Raw genomic sequence first — 26,001 nt, 5'->3', positions numbered from 1 at the left:
GGGCAATGTTGAACTCCCTAGTACACACCAGCCAGCCCAGAGAGTTCTATGGTGGGACTAAAACCTAAGCCTAAGTGCCTATAAAATTTTTGAAAACTTCCTAAGTTGCAGATTTCCTTTTCTGATTAGGATCTGGGACTGAATGTCAAGCTTTCTCTGCTTTCACCAGTGGAAGATACATACATACAGAAGGTATAAAGTCTGGTGAAATTGAGTCTCATAAAGGAAATTCTATTTGAAATTACCATAACTTTGGTGTAGAAGTAAAGAGCTCTGAATTTTATCTTCAATATTTTTTGCCCTTGTCAGCAACAGCTCAGCCAACAATCACTAATCTTTTCTCTCTTTCAAAAGTTTGAAGCACAGCAAAAGGCTAAGTGAGACCACATTCTCAATGTGGTTATCACTTACAAATCTTCCACACCAAGCAATCTTTATACAGCCTCTGTACATTTGAATAACACAGGTTATGAAATATTGGTGCTCCAGATCATTAGTCAGGTAATTACAATTTTTGTTTGTTTGGCTTTAATTAGAATTACTTTTGGAAAGCATCCATTACAAGAAGAGGTCCTCACTGAACAACTGATATACAACAATCCTCGATTAGCAAATTAAAGAACATCCACTTTTACCCCTAGCTTAAGAAAAAAACTCCCTAACTGCTCAACACTACTTAATGTAGAGATTTCAAGTCACTGGTGAGTGAAAGGAAGGCAGTATCACTCTCTCATTTAACCAAGTGCATCTAGATCAGGAGACAAGAAGGAAAAGAAACTCAGTTCTGTGACTCATACCTAGCCATTATCCACCCTAGATATGCCACAAAGACACTCAACAGTGTCATAGTAGTAACATATATTTGCGTATTTAAGGGCAAACGCTTTGTGCAATTCTGCACAGCTTCACTGAATTTAACAGTTTTGTATACACTTAGACCAGGCCCTGACTTTTGTCAGATACAAACCATTGCATTTAGACAAATTTGCTTTGCTCAAGTGCCATCCTGCATGTATTTGTGGCAGAGAAACTGTACGACAGCAAACACATTCATCTTTAATCTGATGAATGCTTCACCACATGCTAGGGTGTGTGTTTCAAAGTATATTGTCTGAGAGATCTGTTCTCAGAAATCATGGTGTGGGGGTTTTCAAAGAGACAGATGTAGAAATGCTTACATGTTCTGACTCAAAGCTGATTGGCCCAAGTACATGAAAATATACAAATCTAAAATTGAGACTAGCACAGACTTAATGATGCAAATTTCCATACATTGGTTTTATAATCCTCACCAATTTCCAGGAAACAAAGTAACACAGCAAAATTAGGGGGAAGAAAGGATTTCTCAGTTTATTAGGTACATGATCCAAATCCTGTGAAATTCAGAGGGAGCCTTTGCGTAAAGAATAATGGACTTTGGAGTAGGCTCTGTGAAAAGGAGTAATTTCTGGCTGTAGAAGCAAAAATGCCCCCAGCCACAGAGCCAAAGACATGTACTTTGTATGCAAAAATAGAATTCCTTGGTGAGAACACTATACATTATGCTTATAGGTAAAAGTTAAATAAAGCATCCCTCTGCTACTGTTGTTGTTCTTATTAAGCAGAAAGGAATGAATGCAATATGCAATTCAAAAATAAATTTGGAGAGAACGAAAAGGGTGGGGGTAGGTGGATAAATATATGTAAAATCACAACATGATACTAATGTTCAATTACAAAAACTTTACAGAAGTCTATTTATTTATTTATTTATTCTAATTCTAAATCCCTACCACTACACAACAATGTCACATTTTAATGTAATATCATGTCCAATGCATATTCATGAAATAAAAATCTTGGCAGTGGCACAAGAAAAGTGGGATGAAGTGTGTTTGGCGGAGTGCGTCACGTTTCCAGACCAGCGGATTTTTTGATTAAAGTCCCTTATCCGTTTTATCATGCATATCCACTCTCTGATTAAAGTGATCTGGAGCTGACACTCACAATGTCAGTATGCACTGAGACCCTTCACACAAAACATGGTTGGAATTTATATGCTTTTAAAAAAGGGGGGAGGGGGGAATGAGAAATAGACCAACCAAAGCTGCTGCATTAAATTAAGTATATATGTATATATCTATCTACTGAAGAAACACACTTGGACTTGCTTGTTTTAATCTTACATATTTCTTTTCAACATTGCCAGGCTACAAATACTGCATGTTTTGCTTCCATTTCAAAAAGTATCTGTCGTGCAAGTTCTTTATCTCTGTTACACTCAGCTTTTGATCAAGATGCTTCCACGCTGAGGTGAAAAACACAGCTGAGGTCTCCTACGGTCACAAATAAATAACAAATTGCTCCAAATCTACACATGCCTTCTCCCTTCTTTATTTTGTCCCAAAAAACCCTTTAATTAATGTACCATATCTCAACCACAGGTTATCTGTTAAGAAAACAGATTCTGCCACAGCAGAAGTACATGGGTGTTGCAAAGGGAGGTTTACCATGGATCCACAGGCCTTTTCTCCAGGTCCCATGCCCAGAAGCCTCCATGTATGTGTAGGTTATCTGAAAATGTATTTTCAAGCCTCACGACATTGAGAGGATGCAAAATACCTGAGGTAAGTGTCATATACGTGAAAATATGGTAGCCATTCTTCTGGCTTTCTGTGACTTGACTTTAAATTTTCCTTGACTTTAAAGAGCTTGTGGTCAGGCTCTTCACCTCGATTGCAAAAGGTGATTAAATATAAGCTCAACTTTAAGCATAAGAAAAATGAAATTTAAGTACTTCAAGTGTTTGTCTTACCTGCAAATAAAGGGTTTTTAACAGGTCATTTAACAGTGGTGTTGTAAATGTTCGTTCTCTCTAGCAATACAACAGTATTTTGCATTTCTAAATGCTGGTCTCCAATCACTAAATACTCTTGAAAAGGTATCCTTGGTTTCAGAGATCCACAGATCTCCCAGGGCCTGCAGTGTTCTTCAAAACCTGCCTTTAAACTTAAGAATTCTGTATCTTTTGGTAAGTTTTAGCTGGGTAGTAAGATTTCAGTAGCTTATGTTTGTTCAATTTATCCAATATATCTTTCCATATTTAATAAATAGCTTACATAAAGTCCAAATGTGTCTCAACTCCTAGGGATTACCTTTTTAATTTTACAAAAATTTTAGGAAATTTTAACTGGGAAATTTTTTTTTACTGAGGAAAACAACTGGACCAGTAGCACATGTAGGGACCAGTGTTGTCCCTCTTCTCACATCCTGCTGAGTTGTGTGTCTTAATGCCAAAGTTCAATCAACGTGTTATTCCAGTGCAGGGCTTTTTCTGAGCAGTTAATGCCAGTCATGCTGAACTGCTGTTATACTGCAGTTTTGACAGACATTGAGTTGGAATTAATGAAGGACCGTCAAATTAATTTCACGTGTGAATTAAACCTCTCCTTTCTACATAAACTTTAGTATAAGAAACAGAGTGAGAGCCTAAGGTAACACATTAATTTCTTTTTTTTAGTAAGGCAGATGTTTGAATATATACAGACTTCCTGCATATAACACCACCCTAAACATTCCACCAAAAGAGCAGAGGTTCCCTGTACTTCTTTCATCACAGTTCTGCAAGGAGAACAGTCAGAATTTGAGAATAAAAAAGAAAATAAGTAGAGATTTTTAGGACAAGCATTCTGGAAAAACTTTACCAGGCATAAAGTGTGTTTTCATCAGCATGAACATAAACTGCTGGGCAGTTTCACAGAAAAGCACCCAGTAGAGTTTCCACATTTGCAATCATTTCTAGCCCTTTTCATCATTTCCATGTTTACTCACTACTGCTAGTGGCACAAGAGCCATCTCAGAAAGGGAGGATAAGTAAAACTGCCACATACACAGCTGAGGCTCCAGCTACACTGAGAGGCAGTTGCAAAATCCTTCACTGACTTTTTATTGTCTCAATATCAAGCATGGGCTGGAAATGAAGAGCTGCATCTGCATATGGTGCCCAACTGAGCACCATTTGTCCTGTGTGGACACAAGGGATTTGGAAGGCTGAAACCAAAGCTATAGCTGCAGTATGGAGAATTTGTATAGATTACACAAAACCTGGCATATATGAAATGCACGTGTTTTCAAGTAGCTGTTTACAGTTTACAAACAAATTATTACCCCCAAACAAAATTTGTAGACATGTCCAGATATCAACTGCATCTGAAGATCTGGGATTCTGTTCACAGGCCCCAACATAAAAAGGCAAATAAAAGATTATTTAATAAAAAAGAAAGAGTAATACAACTACTTTGCATGGATTAACCATTCAAAATTGTTATTATTACCAATGATCATTATTAATCTATATGCTCTTTAATTTGCACCCAAAATCGCTGCCTTTCAGCCACTTCTGGTCCAAGGATGAGCAGAAGCAATGCTGTAGTAAGATCTTATATCACTTAATGTCTCATATTACAATTTCCTTACATTTAGCATCTATACAACAATAGTCAGTAGTATATGAGACATTATGAATAAGAAATAACTTACTACATTTTAATTGCCAAAGTAAATGAATGAAGCACAGTGTCTGTTCCAGTATCCTTGCTTTTAAAGATTGTGTTCTCTTACTAAAGGGAGAAATGAAAACAAATGTTTGTGAAAGATGCAACATGAGGAGTACTGGGAAGAAACAAGAAAAACTATAAATGCATCCACAGGTCTAATTACACAAGTGAGAAGAGCAACAAAATGGTAAGTTCAAATTTGAATCTGATGGGGGAGAAAAGGAAAAATTCAGATATTTTGGCACAGGCTAAGTTGTGCAAGATGATAAAAGTTTGCAAACCAGTTTACTGTGCCCAGAGAGGGGAAACTGTGGCCAGAAGGACCTCCCTGCTTCTGTATTTGGGCAAGTGGATATTCTCTGACATAGGTACTCTTCTGAGACCTGTGCATTAAAAGAGAGACAACCACAAGCCCATATCCAAGGACTCCTTCGGTTATCGTTAAGGCAGAACAATAGTTCAGACCATTTAATAAAATGGGTTTAAGTATGAACAGTAGAATTTCCATTTTGTTTCTAGGTAAAATTCAGAGAGTGATACTTTCCCTTGGCTGAAGTTACCTCTCTGCACTCTTCAGAAGCAGAAGGCCACTTTTACTTACATGACCTGAAGGCAGGAGCTGGAGATAGGCATCTTAAATTCACATCAAAATGTACATCCTGCAGCTGTTAACCACTTAACAGCACAGATAGTCCCCTCCCTAATTAATTTGTTCATGTTTTTCCTATTTATTTCAGTCAGTATGTAGACAGGAAGGCAAGGGTGCAGGCTGGAGAGGAGACCCTGGCTGGGTGATACCTGCTACAGCACAGAGGGGAAGGAGGCAATAAGAAAGGCAGCAGCAATGACAGTAGGACCTCAACATTTACTGCCGCTCAGAACTCCAGAGCACTCCCTTGCCAGGAGCTGCTGGCCTCAGTGGGTTTCCAAAGCTGCTCATCCACACCTCAAGCCAGACGTGCTGCACCACCCCACATGCAGGTGTGAAGCAGCTTCTTTGTAATACCTAGGGTCATGTCTTCTCTGCAGAAGCATTGATCTGAGTGGAAAAACACAAACTTTAGAAGAAATTTTTAACCTCTATCACTCCTTTAGACCTTGAGGATTGATTTAGTGGATCTCAGAGTGTATTTTTTTGCTTCTATGAAGGACTGAGTGTGAATGCAACTGGGAATGGCATGTGCCAATGTGTTTGTGGTAGAGCAGAGGGGATTGATTCAGTTTTAACCACAGGTCCATCTCTCTCTCCAACTCTCAGGTTTTTAATGCAGTTTCTGTTCTGGGTGTCTGCTCCACACATTAAGAATTACAACAGAAATCCAGAACATTGCCCATGAGCAGGGCTCCTTAGCCCCAGTAAAAACTGTATGCTGTGCACTAGACAGTCTGCATAATAGATACATGTTATGAATACAAATAAAATACACTGTTTCCAATTAATGGGATTTAGGGCTGGGGCCTCTTAACTTAACTCCCATGGTTTCCTTTTGAAACTTCTGCATATATTTTCTATTTTTGAGGGGGGGTTATAAATCCTGTTTTAATGTTTTGCTGTTTATGCAAATTTCCAAATATAAAGGCATATGGTGGCAAAGTGGCACTAACTATCTGCTTTTCGGCACACATTCCTCTGCTATTACAAGAAAAGAAGGCCTGATGGAAAAGGAAGGGAAAAAAAAAAAAAAGAAAGAAAGCAGTGTACAAACAGACACTCAGTATAAGCATAGCATTGATTCACATTTCTTAGCTTTATTCTTGACCTCTGATTCACTAATTGCTCTAGTGGCTCCTGCAGGGCAACTGTGGATGCTCCTTCATGTCATAAGGTAGAGTGGGTGCTCAAGTTTGTAATTATAGTTTCTAACTAGCAGAGAAAAGGAGAATAATAAAGGAGAACTTTTTTGAGTCAGAGGTTCCCCCTCACACTGGCAGCCTCACTGCATGGGTTTCATGTATCCAGTTTGCATTTTGCCTGATAACATAGAAGGCACATCATGCTATTCTAAAACAGCAGGATTATTTTCTCCATCCTAATTGATGAACAGCTGTGCTGTAATAGACTACAAAGCACAGCATCACTGATCTCTCCTCAGGCCACCCTAGGAACTGAACACTCCACAGGGAACCAGAAAAGAATGAATGCTAAAAAAAAAAAAAAAAAAAAAAAAAAAAAAGAGACAGAGAAAAAAAGGAAAAAAATAAGAAACACCAAACATTTCAAGACATTGTCCTTTGGATTCCGACAATTACTTGGCATCTCATTCAGCAATAATTAACTCCAATTTTCCCCACAGTAGTTCTAGTGTATGACATGACCCTAAAACAGTCATACCTTATAAAAGCTAAATATAAACATTTTTGAAAGAGAAATATTGGAGTTCAGAATGTTTCTCACTGAACATCAGTGTTCACAACATTCAAGTCACTTCTGGGGTCATGTGTTCCCTAGAACAGTTCTTTGTCCCAGGAAGTCCACATTATCCATTCATTTTTCTGCAAGAATTCATTCTACTTTATCAAAGTTATTGCTGTTATTATCATTACGTGCCTCAGTATGGAATTGCAATGCCTTCTTGAAAGATTTTGATCCCAAAGGTCGGAAGTCTCAGGGATCACTTGAAATACTTTGTATTTTTGTATGGGTGGGGACTTCATAAATTCAGCAGTATTCCTCAACTTTCTATTTTCTTGTGCTTCTAGAAATGGCTGCTCCACTTGCCTTCAGAGTGAAATAGGAGGGTCTCCTTTTTGTTTTGGAGACAGTTTAGAACTAAAGAGGAAAAAACACTCTGATGTCTTTTAAAAGACAGATATGTTTCTCATCCTTTCCCTTACCAGATTCAGTGGGGTAAGGAAAGAGTCATAATCCTCATTTAAGAACTTTTCTGTCTTTACTATCTTTTCTGTGGGCATGAAAGTGTAAGAAATAGTTAAATGATATTTCTTGTTCTATCAGTAAACCAGTCCCAAAAGCACAGACTCAATTCAATCAAAATTTGTGACAAGAAAGCAATCTTCCCATTCTGCTCATTTGTTCTTCTTATTTTGTCTTATTGGAAGTGATTTGCTGAATCTTTCCTATAGGTAAGCCCTGTGCTTATGTGTTCTTTTGTCTAGATAAGTGTTATCCTGTAAAATGAACACAATAAGACTTCTGTTTACCTTAATGCTAGTTAAAAAAAAAAAAAAAATCTCATAGATATAAGAAATCAATAACGGTCCACAACAATTTACCAAGGATTCAGTCTGGGTAGAAAAATTCAAATTGTATTGATTTTTTTACAGGGGAAAAAATCCACTTGACAATAAGCTTCAACTAAAAGAAAATGCCATGTGTACACAACTAGAAGAGGCTCAGAAAGCCAGCTATTTAAAATCTGAGCCGCTAATTAAGACAGGTAAGGCAGGTTTGAATACAAAATCAGGCCCTGAACACTGGCACATTACTTAGTTTCCACACCTTAGTTGTCCATTAATAGTAGGAAGGGAATAAAGCTTATTTTGTGTCATAAGAAAAACTGTGAAGAATTTTAAAAGGTACGTTCCAAAGAGAAATATCATTTAGTGCAGAATGCCACCACACATAAGCTCTTCTGGTCCAAAAAAGTGTGTAATAAGTATGCTTACCAGGATAAGTGGGATGCCATGCTCATTTTGGGTATAACTTCAGGTGTTGATTTTAACTCACCAAGGCCTTTAAAGACTATTCAAAAAGCCACCCTTCTTCTCAGTTTTCTAACTGCTAAATTCTGCTAAAGGACACAAAGTAAAAGCCCCAGACTTAAAAGCCAGCTGTCTGCCAAATGAGAACCACCGGTGAAGAGGTGGCTCACAGCACCACTTGTCTGAAGGGCCTCAGGTATCCCAGCAGGCTGAAAGATGCATTATGTGTGTATAAGATCATGAGTTATAGTGGATTTAGGAGTTTAAGGGGGTTTTATGGGGTTCTTTTGTGTTTGTTTTAATGGCAGTTTGCAAATTTGATTGAGATTGTTAGCAGGCATGTGGTCAGCTTGTTAATTATTTTTATGTGCATTGTTAATCTAGAGTGATTTGTTCTCACTCACTATAATGTCATAAGCACATTTTAAAAAATAATTTTAAAACAGTAGTAGCACCATGTGTGTTTTGTGAAAGCAAAGCAAAGCACAAGACATTTCCCACACTTACTCTTTCAGTTTTCTCTTCAGCTTCATCTCTATTTATTCAGGCCATTTCCCATTCCAACTGCATAAAATAAACTCTGGACACACCTTAGTGGGTCACATCTTTCCTTTTCAACAAACACACAAAGCAGCCTTTGAAGACCTCATAGCCCATACAAAATTTTTGTATTGCCTGATCAGATACACCATGCCTGAAGCTAAGAGGTTTGGTGAAGGATGTTAATACAAGAAACTGCTTCCTAGGTCTGGGCTTGTTATGGGAAAATCTTCACACCCATTATGTCAAGTGGTGGAAGTGGGCTGGGTTGGATTTAACAGCTAGAGAAAAGAGCACGCTTGTCCAGAAAGCATCAGCAAAAGGACTACTATAATAGGATCAAGTGACAGCAGCTGGCTGTCAAAAAGGAGAAATGACAATGCAAGAAGATCTTGGTGAAATATAGGAGTGGACTAATCTTGACCTCCTAGCAAGATAGTTATTTAACCCTGCTGAGGGGCATCAGTGGGCTGGATCACAAGAGGAGACTGAGGTCCAGAGCAATGCTGGTCAGATTTTGCCTTTGGCTGCTCTGTCATCACACACAGAAGAAGCATTCTTGAGTACTTGCTAGAAATTGTAAGCCAAGGAAAGATTCATCCACACTCTTTATTACAGCAGTTTGATCAGATTTGTGAATGAGATAGCAAAATCAGCTTTCTTTTGTTTTGTAGGTTTCCAGTAAGGGCTTCAGGGAACTCCAACCCAGCAGCCCACAGCCAGTAAACAGAGACTGAGGCACCTGCCAGGTCACACATAGATTTGGTGATTTCCCTTAATTTCATTTTAAAATTTAATTAGATGTGGTTTAGTCCTAAATACAAAGGAGCCATATTCCAAGTTAGTCAAACCTCCCACATCTTGGCTGAGTAGGGAAGAGTAACAGCACTGAAGAAAAACACTTGCTTGTAAATTTCTAGAGTCAGAAGCCAAAACAAAGATTTGAACACAGACAATTCACCTGATTTATTTTCAAAGGGATCCCTGAGGTACGAATTATGTCCACAGGTCTATAGAGAATACAGTCTTGTTTTATGGGTTCATGCTACTGTTCTGTGCTGGGGTCAGAATCAAAAAAAAAAGTGGGTTCTTCTAAAATAGCCTGTCTATAAATAATTTCTACTAAAATTCTGAATAAAACACATAACACTTCTTTAGAAAATCCCTGCTCACAAGAGAGAAAGGGAGAGATTTCTCAGAGAAGTGAGCCGACTCATGTCCTTGTAGTTATGTCCAATATTTTGACAGTGGAGTAGTAATTAACCTTGCACTCTGCTCAGTATCACTGCATTTCTGCTGTGACCACTATGAAGTGCTTTTTTGTGAAAGGAAAGAATGAATCTAAGTGGGAAAATTACTGGAATGAGAGAGGAGCTTTAATGGCAACCTTGGCATCCTGCAATTTCACACATTAAAATATATTTAAAAAAAAAAACCAACAACCTACTACAGCACTTGTTGCATAAGGCTAAGCTTTCTACTCTTCAAACTATTAATAAGGGCTTCCCATTGAGAAGACAAATACATGCTTGATGCATTTTTAATTCTGTGCCAATACATTTGACTAAAGCTGTTTGCTGTTTCAATGACAGGATTTAACTTGCCCTTCTGTATTCAACATTTCTGACTATTAATAGTATGTAGAAAACACAGACAGAGGCTGTAAAAGTTATATTCTGGTCAATGTTTTTAAAAAGTAAAAAGATTAGCAATTAAAGGTCCAAATCCTTTTTACACAGTAAATTTAACCATTCAATGAAATAAAATGTAATCATTGAGTAGGTGCAATGGAATCTCTACCACATCAAGGAAAAGTATCATCTTGACCACAGTTATTGATCCTTGATGGCAACTGAAGGCAAAAAATTGCAGCCCTCTCAAATCAGACATAAATGCTATATAGATAATCCATATATGTACAAGTCCAATAGCCTTTTCAAGATATGTGTCAAAAAGCATTCTTGTCTGTATTTTCTAAAGTGAATACATCCCATGCTGAAATGAAATCAGAAATAAGTCAGAGGCCATTGTTGAAATCTAAACTGTTTTCTTTTTGAACAGCTTTGAAGTTCCAAGCAGTTTCTCTCCTAATTTTGCCAGGAGTGTTTCTTTGAAGAAAAATGGGATGGAATTGTTATCAGTATTGAGACCAATATAGGGATCACATTGAGTTAATTTTTTACTGCAAGAAATGGAAAAAGAATTACCCTTTCCCACAGACTGATTATTATTTTGTTATTTAAGTGATAATGTAAACCTAAGGTTAAAATGAAATTATATATACTGATGATCTCCTAGTGACCTCCATTGTGCTGTTCCATTACAGCACATAGTAATAACACACTAAGTGCACACACTTATGGTACTGTCAGGTACCAATGCAAATCAAGCGGCACAGGAGGCACATTACTTTTGTTTTAACCATTAAAGACTCTAAGAAATACAATATGACAGCCAGAAGAAAGCAGGCTTGGATTTTCTAAAGGTACCCAGGAGTGGCACTGATTTGTGTTTTCTTTGGTATCCTTTTTAAAAGGCCTTTAGCTGTGCCAATATAATAGATTTGAATCCTGACCTTTCTTCACACAATGAAGATACTCTGTATATCTTACCATATAACGCAGGGAATCAATACTGTATTTTACTAAATGCGAGTTAATTTTACCCAGGGAAGGAAATGACTGCTCTTAATAGTAGAACACTTTTTTTTCCTCCTCCAAGTCAGTGAGTTTCAGGTTTGCCAAACCCTATCACTGTTTAAAAAAGGGTTTGAGAGATTTTAATAGCTAATAATAGGAGGAAACATAAAAGGACAAATCCAATTTAAGTGAAAGGGTTCCTGTGTAAGCATTACTTGTCAGTCTTTGGTCGTACTGTATAGGGACCAGCTACAGAGCAGTGGCAGCAAAGAAATATAAAGTCCAGATTTAATTCTGATACAGAGAAATACAATTTCAAAACCGGACGTCTTATCATAGGCATGTCCCATTGGAGAACTCATTTCCCTAGCAAAAGGCTGTCACTGCCATTATGTTGTACAAGGAACCAATTTACTACTACAGCTAAACAGGGTTACTGGTGCTGTTGGAACTTAAGCATTTGAAGTTATCACTAGAAAAAAAATAGCATTTCAAATGTCAGTGAAATGGGAAGGTATAATTGAAAAGTATCAATCAGAGAAGCAAAAGGGTTTAGAAGGCTAAGACTGCAGTTTCAGTACTGCCTTCCCCCCCCCCCGCTTCCTCTTTTTATTTTTTTAAGCTTCTTTCTCTATTTCCTTTTCCCTTTCACATGTAACTTCAGATTTAGTATTGTGAAATAAAAGATTTTGGCTTGATACTTGTTCTGTGTCAAATATGAAATAAATTTTGATGATTTTCTTCTACAGTCTAAGTGACCATAGTTTAATGACACAAAACTCTCATCTCACCCTGCATCCAGAGCTGCCAATCTGGAAGATATCTAAATGAATGAGAAAAAGCTGATCTGAATTTTAGTTGCTTTGTTTGTGTCTTTTTATTCTCCCCTCCTTCTGAAAGAAGACCCATTCACTTGAACCTCCTTTATATAATAGAATCTTTTCCCCCATCCCAGGCTGATCCTACAGAGAATTAGAGAGTGAATAAACCTTTGAGCTTTCAGGACTTGAAAGTAAAGAGAAATGGTCTGTAAAATAAATTGAATTAATTTGGTTTCAAGATATCCTAATCATGCCACTATTGCTAAATCCAGTATGTCTCCACATAGAACAGGAGGGACTTTTTCAAACTGCCTCATTTTGCTATATTTTATCCTGAATCAATGTGTGGCAATATTAGGAGCATGTTTAACTAATATCAGAATCGGAAGGCTGGATTTACACAATCTGCTGCTCATATGTAGAATATCAAGCTTTCTTTCATGATTACTTTCCTTTGCTGTGCATAACGGCTCCAGGGGCTTTGAAAAAAACAGATTTTAGTCAAATAGCAATTAGTAAAACAGAGCTTATGTATAATCATGCTAAAACTTGCTTATTTTACCCCTTAAATAGGTTGCCAAATTGCATGTAGCAATTTGTCCTTTAAGCCCAACATCACTGCCTGGGTCCCAGGGACATCAGTTACTCTGAAATACCAGCACTGCTTCTGGCATTCACACACAAAGCAAATTTATCTGTTGCTTGCTGCAACTCCATGAAAGCAAAACTGCACAAGAAATTCCAATTCAGAGCATTGGCCCTTATTTGTATTTTGAACCTGCTAAAAAGAGGTAAAAAGGTGATGTTAGAAAGTTCTGCTGTAATACTGTAATGTATTGTGAGCATATCTATTTACAGAGGAAAATATCAGCCCTGTGTTTCACAGCAAGGAGATGAGACCTGCAAAAAGAGTCAGGCTGGAGTTCTGTGGTGATGAGTAACAGAGCCCCCATATATGGCATCCTCCTCTTTCCACAAAATAACTCCTATGTTAAGGAAAACCATGTACTGTGTATTTCTAATGCAGTTGGATTTTTCAATTTTAAAAAAATCATCAAGATGGTGTACAAAAATTAGTATTTTTTTTAGTGGCTGAAGAGTTTCAGAAAATTCTTGGTCAAGAACAAACCCAGGCTGTAGAAACAGAAATTTTTATCTAAAGTTGGGTTTAGGATCTGGTTGGAAAAAGCTGAGAGTTTGAGCTGAGGCTGGGAGAAAGGCACTCTGAAGATAAAGTTGCATGTCTTCTTGAGAGTTTATTTAAACTTCTCTTATTTCAGAAGTAATTTTACCTCACAGAAGATCCTTTATCCACATTAGAGTGCAGATATATTCCTCCTCCACCACCTTTTTGATGAATTTCAATTTCAAATAACTTAACAGCTAACAGCTTGCAATTGTTCTTTGTATTAATAGAAATACATGGTCTCTTTTGAAGTTCAGGTAGTAATTCAGTTCTTAAAATTCTTCTGCTGTTTATAAATGATTTGAACAGGGATGTCATAGCTTTTGATGCACCATTGCAGCCCCTGTTCAGCTATGTTCTCTAATTCAACTGGAAGCAACTTTTATATGCTTAGGAATCAAATTAAATGCTGTGCTAAGTGGAACCACTGAGTTGTCAATTACATTTATTTTGGACCAAGGGTGCAAGGTATTAATTACGTCATGTGTCCACCGCAGGAAATTAATGAGAATGACTGTGAGAAATCAGATTTTTTGACTTAAAAACATTTAGAGAATTTTTTTGTGTGTGTTCGAAAGTATGAGACTTTAAAGATAATGCCTTGCTCTCAAACATTCTCCAAATTTTATTTCATTAAAACACAACAAATCAGTAATGTGGGAAAAAAATCCAACAAAACAAAAAATTCAATCAATTTCAAGTAATCAAAAATTATTAGATAGAATGAAGTGCAGTTCTGCAAATCATTTGTTGATAGACTTCTGGCATAAAAACTCTCTTCCACTGCAGATGTAGTTCATGTACCGTATCATAGAGTGCCTTGAGCCTCCCACAGTAGGAACAAGGTAAGTCAAAGTGACTGAACTGAAATTAGTCACTGCAGCTAGAACTGAAGGGAAGGAGGGATTGCTTATTTCATCAGCTAATACTGTGGAAACCTGCAATTTCTACTTGAGGTGAGTGTGAAAATTTCATAGCTCTGGTTATGTTTCATGAAGCTGAAGAACTATAGATTGTTTGGAGGTGTCTGCCCACAACCACCTCAGTCATGCAGGCAATGAGGGGCAGCTGTTCCATGTCATGGCATCTTACAAGCAGGGCTTACAAAGATAAGCCAGATTCTGTTTGAGACTCCAAAAACGAAATACAGCCACCAGGAGGTTATTAATAAAGAGACAAAAATAGAGGGAGACTAGACTGTTCACTGACAATTTCCAAACAAAAAAGGGACTTAGTTTATGAGTAATTTTAAAGTCCATCCAAATCTGAGCTCAGAATGGTGATATTTCTTAAATACAGTGTGCAGACAGTTGGTAAGGCAAAGCCTGTGATTCTCTGATGATAATGAAGGGAGGGGGAAAGAAGGCGGGCAGAGGGAGACAGAATAGCAATAATACTTAAGGAATGTTTCTTTACCTTTAAAGAAGGGAAAATGTCTCCAGTAAAGGAATATCTCTTCATTTTATCAGCTCTCTAGCCATTTCTTGTCACCAGATGAATACAAGAGTGTCTAGTACAAAAGACAAAAAAAGAAATATACATACTTTATATACAATAATTCATTAAAAAAACAGAAAAGAGATGCCTAGGTTTTTTTCCTAGGATAAAAGGAACCAACGAGTTTTTAAATCAAAACTGGAAGAGAGGGAAATTAAGAAAAAAGCCAGAGGGAAAAACCAACGGGATTAATATTGATGCAGCGATGGCAAAAGCAAACAGACAGGCAGGGACAAGATTGCATCCAACCTCCAAAACACATGTAAAGTTGGAGCTAAAATGTCATATGCGTATGCAATTTATATGCAAAAATCTTTTACATAAAGCTACTAACTGCCAAGTCTTCTTTCACAACTTTTTCAAGGCTTGCAGTAACTCTGGGATTTTATATTCTCCCTCCATCACCTTACTGAAGGCACGAATGTCTGTGAAGAACACGGAAACTTTCTTAAGGCCATGGTATTAAATTCTTTCTTACATTGCTGGGCTGGTGGCTCAGCAGGAAGACCTATTTTCTGCTTGTGTTCAAGCAACTTCCCTGGCAGTTATTGCCTGCAACAGACTGTAGGGAAGTTGCCAACATTTAGAAGCTCTGATGATGTGAGCCAACCTTAGACTAATAATTTTTTTATCTCAATATAAGTGGAAGAATTACATAAAAATAGACAATTTTTAACAGTATGGTATTCTGTTATGAGAGAAGGCTAAATAACACGGGTGCCATATGAACATCTTTCTCCTATCTACAGCACCTAACTTTAGCACAGTCCATATGTCTATTTGTCTGATAGCTGAACTTATTGAAATAACATGAGGTTACAAAAGAGAGTTCTAAAGCTTAGTGTCCCCAAACCTTTCAAGGTGAGACATCCATGAGTTGTAAACACTTTCTTTTGCATAACCCTCAAAATCAAAACCAATTAGTGAGCACACTGGAATTTAACGTGGGAAACCCAGACACTTTTTTAAGAGTCCAGAAATCAGGATGAATGCTGCAGCCATTTACTACCGTCCTGTGCCTCTACCTTGGTACATGCAAGAGCTTCTGCCATAATCTCTTAAGAAGCTGCAGGATGGCAGCGTGGGCTGGAGAAGCAAGCCCCCAGAAAACTCAGCCTGCACACACAAAGGAGTCAGCGGTCAGCAGTGGGGATGGTATACAGAGGAACTGGAAACAATTATTTCATTTCCAAGTTATTTTAAACTCAGTCAGAGCAGTTCCCTTCAGACAAAAAAGATAGGCAAAGCCACCAGAAGGAGACAAGCAATGGTGTTACAAACATTTTGTTTTCATTTCTCGTCTCTGTGGCTATTGTACATTGTCAGACTGTTTCGTGAGCGTTTCCAGAGCAGAGGCTCTGACATATCTGCTCCCAGCAAACAGTTTAAATGTTGGCTTTAAATTCCTTAACAGATTCCAGGCCATCATCTTTTTTAATTAAATGCAAAAAAACTATGTTAATGCAACGTTAATGTTGAGATTGTCATTGGACAGATGTCAAGAAATTCAAAGTTATGGTTCCCACAGCAACCATAATTCAGCGACCCCCTCCCCCACTTCCACAACCACCCTCCTGAAACATATTGGTCTCAAATTGTACAACAGGCACCAGAGTGAGGGGAAGCTGTGAGAGACAGAAATTGTGTATGGGACCTCTTGGAGCTGGTGCGGATGGGGTGGACATCAGTCCTTTTCCCGGAGGAGAAAGTACTGCTAGTGGCAGCACTGGGACACAATGGCTCCTATCTACACCTCACAGTGGTTATATCCTTGTGTAGCAGGGGTAAACTGGGAACTCATTTCACCCACTTCAGCAGTATATCCACTAGCACACCTAACCCAGCACAAACCAGCTGTACTGTGCAGTTACAAAAATGACCCCTATAGTCCATGTTAGGGTATTAAGCCAAATGTTGAAAGGAGGCAGCTACTGCCACAGCACAGCCAGAAATGCAAATGTATCACTGTAGCCACCACAGCTAACACTGTGCAACAAAACCCTCCTTTATTCATCCCAGAATATAATACACTTCATCACTATGCACCAGAGTGAACACTGAAACACACAAAGCACAGAAACAATAATTTCCAGTGAGATAACATTTTTCACAGTACAGCTTTCCAGACCCTGATCTCTCAGGCTTTGTATGTAAAGGAAAACTACAAATTGCTTTGAAAAAAAAAGAGCCTGTAAACTTAAAATATAATCCAATACAGTGTTAAAAATCATGAGTTTCGAAGCAGTACTGGTTTTCTGACATTTATAATTTTTCTTATATGCCATCCCAACTAACTTCTCAAAATTCAATAAATTAAAAAAAAAAAAAATCCATTCACCCAACAATCTCATCACCTCTCTCTTGCTAATGTCTCCTAGTGCACTACAGTTCCCAGCTGCCCTTCTTCTAAATAGTCTAATTGGAGTTAACCTAATTAAGTTAGCCAAACAATTACCCTTAATATGTACTTTTAAGTTTTCTACTTAACTGTCAGACCTGTAAAAGCACTTACGTTTGTGAAAGTATAATTGTTTTACCCAACTTTCTAAGTCTTCCAACATCTCTCCCTCCAAACCAATTTGGAGGTATTTTGGAGGACTGTTACAGCTACATAAACTAATCTGTCATTTTGTGAATGCTTTTTTGAAGATCTGGGGCCTTTAAATGATTCTACATTTAATCCTAAAGTAAGTGAGTTACATCAGTCCACCATTACAGCAGTTACTACCTCTTTCATTACCAGGTCCTCACCTGAGTGGAAATGATACATTTCTAGGTAAAACACCATGAGAAAAGAATACTTGTACTACTGGTGTTTCCTGACTATATAAGCCAGTGTTGGGGCTGAGCAGAATTTGAATGCTTTACGTCATTTCACAAAATATGAGGATTGATGTGGTTGGTGGCTCTTTTCTTACCAGGTTTAAGACTGATATGGATGAGAAAGTATGCTTGCAGGAAAGTGTTTACATCTGCTACCTCTGTGTCCTGAGTCCCCACTTACTAGTCTGGGTTTTAGGAAGCTCGCTAAAGGCTTGCTTCCTAGGTTTTTTCCCTAAGAAGCATGTGATGTGTATATGGAAGAGGAAGAGAAGGTGACAGAGAGAGGGGAGAAGGCAATCGTAACCCTAGGACACCCATCAAGTGATTTAAGTCTATATACATTACTGCAGTTTTGCCTTTGAAAGACGAATCAAGTAATGCTGCTGACACTTCCTCCTTCCTTTCAAACACTTCTTTTATTCTCAAGCCTTTCGATAGCTTAAAAGTTACCTTATATTTTCTCCAGTGTTAGTGCAGCAGTTTCCCATTTGATTTCATATTCAGTTCATATTTGTGGAAGCAGGAGGAGCTCTTTACTTTACTTGATAAATGGTAACATCTGGCTTTGTGATGGGCCATCACCAGCATGTTTAAAGAGCTGCTGACGCTTCAGGGAAAACTTGGTAAAACATTTCATTTAGAGGCAATTCTAGTTATTTATTCTATTTTCTGCATTCCTTGTCCTCCACTTTATACTAGGGACATTTGCATGAAAACAGACCTCAGCTCCTCATCCTTACACAGCGTTTTTTTCGTCTGATGTCCTAATCACTAATCATGTTTGTGTCACAGCAATCATATCCATAGCAACCACTTATGATGTCATAGAAAATTAGAGTTTCTGGGAAGGGCAATGAATAGGGCATAATGATATTAAGAGGCCAAACTCTGTATTACACTGCAGCAGTGAAAATTTGTTAGAAGTTGTAGTGGTTTGGTCCAAAATACTCATTACTGTTTATCTGCTGTGAGATAAGAGTTAGGAGAAATGCAAAACAGGCACCAAACTTGAAAGAATATAAAGAAGTTTATTAACAGACCTAAAAGAAGAAGGAAAAAAAATTATACCACCTTCAGAATTCTCCTCCTCCCCCCACCTTCCTCCCTTCTCCCACTGACAATGTGAAAAGACAACCCTTAAGATGTTCAGTCTGTTTACCACTTCCATAATAACCTTGTTCAGTCCATTTAGAAAGAGAAGTCTCTTCTTGCTCATGCTATGAAAACATTATCACAACGAGACAGCCACCCACTTCCAAATATTGTTCAGTCCATTTAGGAAGAGGAGTCTCTCTGCCTGCGTGTGAGTCCTTTCCCCCGACTTGCAGCTTTTCCCGCAACTGCTTTCGAGGGTCCACTCTTGAAGTTTTCTGGGGTACAATTTTAAGGTTGAGCCGTTCAGAAACAAAAACAGAGGCCCTTCTCCTTCCCTGGGAGCAAAGGGTCTTCATCATCTTCATCGTTAGGACTATCTCTGGGAGCATCTCTAGGAACTGAGGTTTTCTCCTTTCCCATTTGGAGCAAAAGTCCTCATCTGGTTCATCTCTACGGACTGAGGTTTTCTCCTTTCCCGTTTGGAGCAAAAGTCTTCATCTGGTTCATCTCTCCCTGTCCAAACTTCTCATGAAATTACAGCTGCGTCAGCATCTGCCTATCTCAGCGCAGGTGCTTTTGCTCACGAGTTGAACACTCCACCCCCCATATCTTCATGAAATTAGAACAGGATACTCTGATATATCATAGCTTCACAACAGACTTTCAGCTTTAAGCATCTCCTCTCTCTCTTCCCTCAGGTTTTCAGCTCTTCACAGCAATAAAAAGGGTTAATCTCACCTCGGCCTTGCAGCTTTGCAGCTGGAATGTTGTATTTTTCTTATCGCAGTGGAGAGGGGGGAGAGCCGAGCCGCTCCGGCTGCCCACGGCAAGGCAGTGGGGGGGGTTCCACAGCTGGAACAGGTCCATGGCTTCAGGATGGCCGTGGCCCGGCCCGGCCTGGCCCAGGCAGGGCCTGGCCGAGCCCGCTGGCCCCCACACGGGGCCTGCAGCCACTTGTCCCAGCGCCGGAAACGAGAGAGAGCTTGGAGGGGGAGTTTGCCTATTCTTAAATGTGGATCACAGAGGTGATCACAACTTTAAGTGGCTTAGAGAATTGTCCATATTCAAACTGGCCAGCTGATAGGTTCTATCAGTTCCCAGAGGAAACTGTAAGCACCCCTTAGCAAGGACGTCCCTTCCGGGACTATGCTTGCTAACCTATGACAGAAGTCCATAACAGAAAACTGAATTGTGCTATTGGTCTTACATAAGCACACATAGGACTTGACCTTTTCTTTTGACTACAGGAATACAATGAGCTAAACATTCCTGAAAATCACAATATTTATATAAATATATTAGCCTGTCTATATATAGAAACCTTCAGCAATTGAAAAAAATGAACAGGCAGTTTCTCAAATAACATTTTTGCACATTCTCTCAGGACGCTTCTTTCCTTGAAGTCACAGCCGGTCAGAGGTGTAGACATTGTACAAACAAGGCTTCTCCAAAAGCCAAAATAAATTTTTGACTCTTATATAGATTCTTTAAGTTTTGTGCAGTTATGTGGTGGATATTTGTAAGCAAATAAGTATTCCCCATTTCTTAAGCATGTGTTCAGCAGCTTAGCTATAGCTGGAAAGCACAAATAATAAGCAGGAACACAATACAAGGATGGCGATCTGGCCCAAGCTTTAGAATGGTGATTTATTTATATCCTGTGTTTAAATACTAAAACATTCTTATTTCATGCATTAAGCAAAATGAGACAAAGCACTTTATCATGTAAACTCTGTACTTTATCCATCAAAACACGCATCAAAAAAGCAGGAGCACAAATTCTTTTCCTTAGGTCACTGTTAGAAAATATATATTGTAGGAATTACACTTCTGATGATTGCACAAACATACCCAGAGATGAAAGGGCAGACGAACTAAGGTTCTTAATGGTGAAAGAACTAAGCTGTGAACTTGTGAACTTTTAGGTATTTCCCAGGAAGTGCTGTAGGGATAGAAAAGCTGTTGATGCGTCCTACACTACTCTGAGCAGTGATCCCATACCTTGTCGTTGCACAGGTAGCAGAGTCCATGAACACAACATTAGATGCGGTTGTTTCCTGACCCTTAGTTCCATAGCCTCATACAGTCAAGGAAAACACAACTTCAGCCATGAGAGACCACTCTTTTCACCATTTTCGCACAAGTAAGTATTACTGCAGCTGAGCTCTGCCTGAAGTTTGATACATACTGCAGCTCTTTTCATCTCTGCTCCCAACTGCACTGTCTGGAAATGCCCGTTTGTGCACTTATATATGTTATTATAATGTGCAAAAACTTGGAATTGAAAAGAAGGTAAATAGTGTATCTTTATGCTATGTTACATTTTCTAGAAGTGCAATTGAGGTATCAATCATTCCATTCTGGCTGCATTGATCGGTAATTTTCATTTTGTAATTTCAAATAAAGCTTCTCTCCACAGCAGCAACGGCAGCACTTTCCAGCATATAACTTCAGTTCGTTTTAGCTTCATGAGGTAAAGATCCTCTCTCCCCATCATTCTTGCACGCCTTCTAAGTGGTAATTCCACTTTTCCAATTAGATTACTGGAACAAGCCAAGTAAACAGTCACCTTTTCCTAGAGCCACAACATCTAACTAACAAGCAAATTTAGTCCAAACAACAGCTTGGGCTAAATCCCTACATTCCCATTGTAGCTCCAGCAAATAGAATGTGGATCTTTACATACATACATATAGATATATATATATAAAGTGAACCTTAGACAGTACTAACAAGAAAAAGGACTTGTGAAAAAAAAAAATGTTAAGTACATAAGATGCACGCACACAAAAGAAAAAAAGAAAATACTGTAGAAAAACCAGAAAATACTGTAAGTGGATGAAGCCAGAAGTCAGACATGTTCAAATCCTTATTTACTACATAGCCCGAGGCAGGTTACTTCTCTCTGTCCCTCAGTTTGCTCATCAGTAAAATGGGCATCATAACCACTTAATTCAACAGGCTGTTGCAATAACATACAAATTCATTCTCTTTCAAAAGCTGTGAGCTCTCCTAATGAAGGGTTCCTTCGAGATACAAAGAATTCATAGTGGCAAATTATTAAGTAATTCATTTTCATTTAAGTAACATTTCATTTAAGTGACATTTCATTTAAGTAACTCATTTTCATTAGTTCTGACCAACACTTTTCTGTGATAGCAGGTTTGGTTTAGACATAAAAGCAGAACATTCTTACAAAAATGACTAGAAAACTGACTGAAGGAGAAAGGGAGTGAGAGTGCCATTGTCAGGATCAGTATTCTATTTTTGTTAATTATTCCTATTGTACTTAAATACATGTACCAAAATACTTCAGGCACATCAGAAACATTCAAAACAAAGAAGTGTCATAGAAGCTTCACAAATGACAGTAAAGCTGAATTAAGAAACCAGGACAATATCACCTAAAAGCTCCATGAATTCTGCATAAGAGACAATGTTAAAAATTAAATATAATACTTATGCAACAGTTTACGTATAATTTATACTACAAGTGCACTTCGGCATGAAACTGTGATCCAGGCCACACAATGCTATAAAGAAAACACTGCTGGAGAGCCATATTTGAGGTGGACAAAGGGAAGAAAGAGGTGAGGCACAGAGGGAGCTGGTGTGACTCATGAATCATCACACCATAGCAGGAGCCAGGCAGTTTGATCTTCCAACCCATCTGGTTAGAAGGCCATACACACACATACACTCTTTAGGAATGTGCTCTGACAATGGTTGCATGCCCTCTTATATCCTTTTTCAACACATATTCACAAAATAAATGTTCCGTTCCAAAAAATACCTAGCAAAAATAAAAAGTTACGAGCTATGTATTTATGGGGGAAAAAAGAACAGTCCAGAGATCATCAGCACATGTTTTGTAAGACCTGAATTAACACACGGACCATTGTGTTTTCACAGAGCTAATTCACATAAACACATGATAAATCTTGTCCTTTGGGGCTAGAGTTCAGCAGATGATGACAAGGGAGACTACAAGCTGTCTGGAAGAGTTGCAGCCACAGTAGGGATCTTACAGCAAAGTTTTCTCACCGAGGCAGCAGAGTACAGAAAAAGAGCTCCAGTCCCAGCTCTGCCACCACCCTTCTGATGATTTTGGTCACATCATTTCATGACAATCACCACTCCCTCCCCAGCCTTTGAGTTTGTGCAATCTACTCAGGTTACATATTCCATAGGGTCTACTGAGACTTCCCAGCATCAATCTGATACCACCATCATTTACTACCACCACATGAGATGAGGGGCAACACCATCCAGAGACAGACTCCCAAACACCCATATCCATGACAGCAAAAATGTACCAAAGATGTAATAGCATTGTGGTAGATTACAAGAACAGGATTTTGGTGGTGGAGGGCGTAAGGCTCCATCTCTCTTTCTCCTCAAGGACTTTCCATTACTCAGCAGCTCTGATGTGATTTTGCACAGGACCATTTTCCCCGAGGGACTTGATCCATGGGCTAGCTGCAGCCCTAACTACATTTCAATCCTCCTGCTCTTCTTTGTGTGTTAGAGGACATGTTACCTCAGAACTCCCTCCCAGAATCCAGTGGCTCCCACTGACCTTTGTCCCAACACACTCCACTATTTTCTCAAATTAATGTATTCCTCTTTTCCCTGCTAAAGATAGTGCTGGGCAGAAGTGTGAAGAACTGCAACAGATGATACACCATGCAAGTCAGGGATGGCCCAGAGGCCAGCAAATTATGGCAGCCTGGCCTGGGTTCACTGCAAGCAGAACTAGAGGCTACAGGCAGTGGGGTCTGGAGCAGGAGTTTCACACTGTGAGCCAGCATGAAGAGTCCCTGTGCCACCAGCAGCCATGAACCCAAGCTGAAAGCTAAGATCCATCAAGTACAAAATCCCTGCCTTCCTGTAAAGAACTGCCATGTGCCATTGAAGTTTTCCTCAAAGTAATAGCATACTATTATTAATCCACTTTGAAAAGTATGATCATAGAGAAAAGTATGATAATAGACTTCTGGTAGCTTAAGCTATTATTGTTATAAGACAACAGGACTGAGGACTAACTTTACGCTGCAGCAGGAGTGTCCTCACAGTCACACTGCAGGAGACAAGGCCAGGCTAAGTCCTTAACTCCTTCGAAGACCAGAGGAAAGTTTTAACTGTGAGAGCAGTGCCAGCACCTCGTGCCTTGCCACTGGTGCGAGGGACGGGGCCTGAAGGGCAGAGGTCCCTTCACTTTGGGGCACAGCAGGGCAGCTGGGGGAGGCATGAATGGGATGGGTGGACATGTTTTCTCCTTTCCATGGCTAGGCAGCAGCAGCTGACAGGAATGGAGGGGCAGTGATTCAGCCTGAGCTGATCCTTTGTGCCACTGCTGTCACTGAGAATTGATATTCACACACACACAGAGTCCTCAGCCCACTGCCACAGCACACCCAACAAGCTCTCCTGTCTGTGCTTGCTGTCCACTGTTTTACCTGAGGAATGTCTGCTCCAGGCCCTGTGTTCTGATTCCAGCCTTTCATCAGGCAAGAGTGGATAACTGAGGCATGAAAACAGAAACTTGACCCATTTTATGGGATTTTCCTATTGCAAGCTGTACCTAAATGGATTTAAAATGGCTCATAACACCCGAGTGAGTTAGGAAAACACTATTTAAAGTTTTGCCCATTAAAGCTTTGCCACATCACTCCTGATCATGGAAGATTCCAGCCAAGGGATAAAACCTCCCCACTTTTTTCTTTCTTTCAAAATTTGGCTTAACCCAAAGGTAGGGAAGTACAGTTACTGACTTGTATGAACCAGACAGAGTCTCTCCTTATTTTGTGCAAAATTTCCTTCAGTTTGGCCACAGCTAGCAGCATACAAATGACAAAATCTACTGTTTCTCTCAGCTGAAACAAGAACAAACATTTATCTACTTAACACACAAAGAAACTGGAAACATGGAGAAGCTGAGTAGTTTTGCAGGCTACAGCACAATTTTACTGAAAGAACTTGACAAAACCAGTTCCTCTGCAACCAATGCTTACGACAAGACTACATACATTCATCTTTTTTTTTAATCTAAGCTTTGGCATATATGAAATATTGAAATAAACTGAGCTAGGAAACAAATAAAATATGCACAGAGCCACAAATGGGCCTTCTTTTGTTTTCTTGATTTTTTTCCCCTACTTCCCACCTCTGCGGTGTCTGCCTGCAATGATTAAGTTGACAAATGAAGTTCTGACTACTAATTAAATTGAAAATAGCAGATATACTGTGACAGTGATCTCTTTCTCCCCCATACATCACCAGTAACAGTGACTCCACATGGTTTTCCCTGCTCAGCTATCCCCAAGCCCAGTGGCACAAAGCACAGCAGCTGACTTACACCAAGCAGGGAGGGAGGGAGCCACTGAGTGTCTCCTCTTGCATATCAAGAGAGGAGAGGAGAGTTTAAATATGTAACTACCAAAGCCTGGCATCATCACTGTGCTGGTGCAAGCAGTGAGACCTCTACTTTAGCCTGTCCTTTTTTTAGCCTGGCAGAGGTTGGTTTGTCCTCTAGGACACACCTCATAGATGTGGTGACTGGGGATCAGTGTGATGTTCTGTGCATCTGTATGCATACGTTTCTCATGTCAGCCTCACAAACCTGCTCCTGACATCCCATGGATTCTAGCAGTTCCATATTGGGCAAAAGGCACTCCATACAAGAAGAAGTAATGGCCGGAAATGTCTGTCATCCATTGGGATAGCAGTGAAGGGATCACTTGCCCTCCAAGAGCACAAAGGAAGGAAAGATAGATCTGGGCTGCAGTCATCCCTGCTTCTACCACCTAACCTTAATGGCCTTTTCTAACAATTGTAGCCATTCCTCAGACTATCTACTGTCCTAATGATTCTTCTCATTCTGTGATGTTTTATTTTTACTCCCTTGGTGCAGTCCCTTTCATCTCTATAACAGCAGAAATTTGAAAGCCACCCTGAATGCTTTGATTTTAAAGAAATGCTTGATATATATGAGCTGTGAAAATTCTAATCCAAATCATCTCTGAAGTTTATGACTTAATAGTAAAAGAAAAAATTGTTGAATTGTTCTCATTGCACCACCTCTCATTGCTTTTTTGGGATGGTCTATAGGCTTTCTTTCAATATGTTTGCAGGAGATGACTCTCACAGACAAAAAAATGCAAATATTTGAAGCAAAAATATCAACATGTTGATTTACCTAT

General features: G+C 39.0%; 1 long non-coding RNA gene across 1 annotated transcript in view; it reads right to left on the bottom strand.

Moving 5' to 3' along the window:
- Positions 1-26,001, bottom strand: part of LOC121673960 — a 163,938-nt gene that overhangs the window by 65,283 nt on the left and 72,654 nt on the right. The window contains exon 3 of the long non-coding RNA XR_006019375.1: positions 14,801-14,894. This is a non-coding gene — a long non-coding RNA (uncharacterized LOC121673960). The remainder of the gene's footprint in view (positions 1-14,800; positions 14,895-26,001) is intronic.

Source organism: Corvus kubaryi, unplaced genomic scaffold, assembly GCF_017639235.1.
Source record: "Corvus kubaryi isolate FWS band 111438036 unplaced genomic scaffold, C.kubaryi_AGA036_p1.0 66, whole genome shotgun sequence".
Taxonomy (NCBI): Eukaryota; Metazoa; Chordata; class Aves; order Passeriformes; family Corvidae; genus Corvus; species Corvus kubaryi.
The sequence above is the reverse complement of the archived record's forward strand: the minus strand, read 5'-3'. Positions and strand labels throughout refer to the sequence as shown.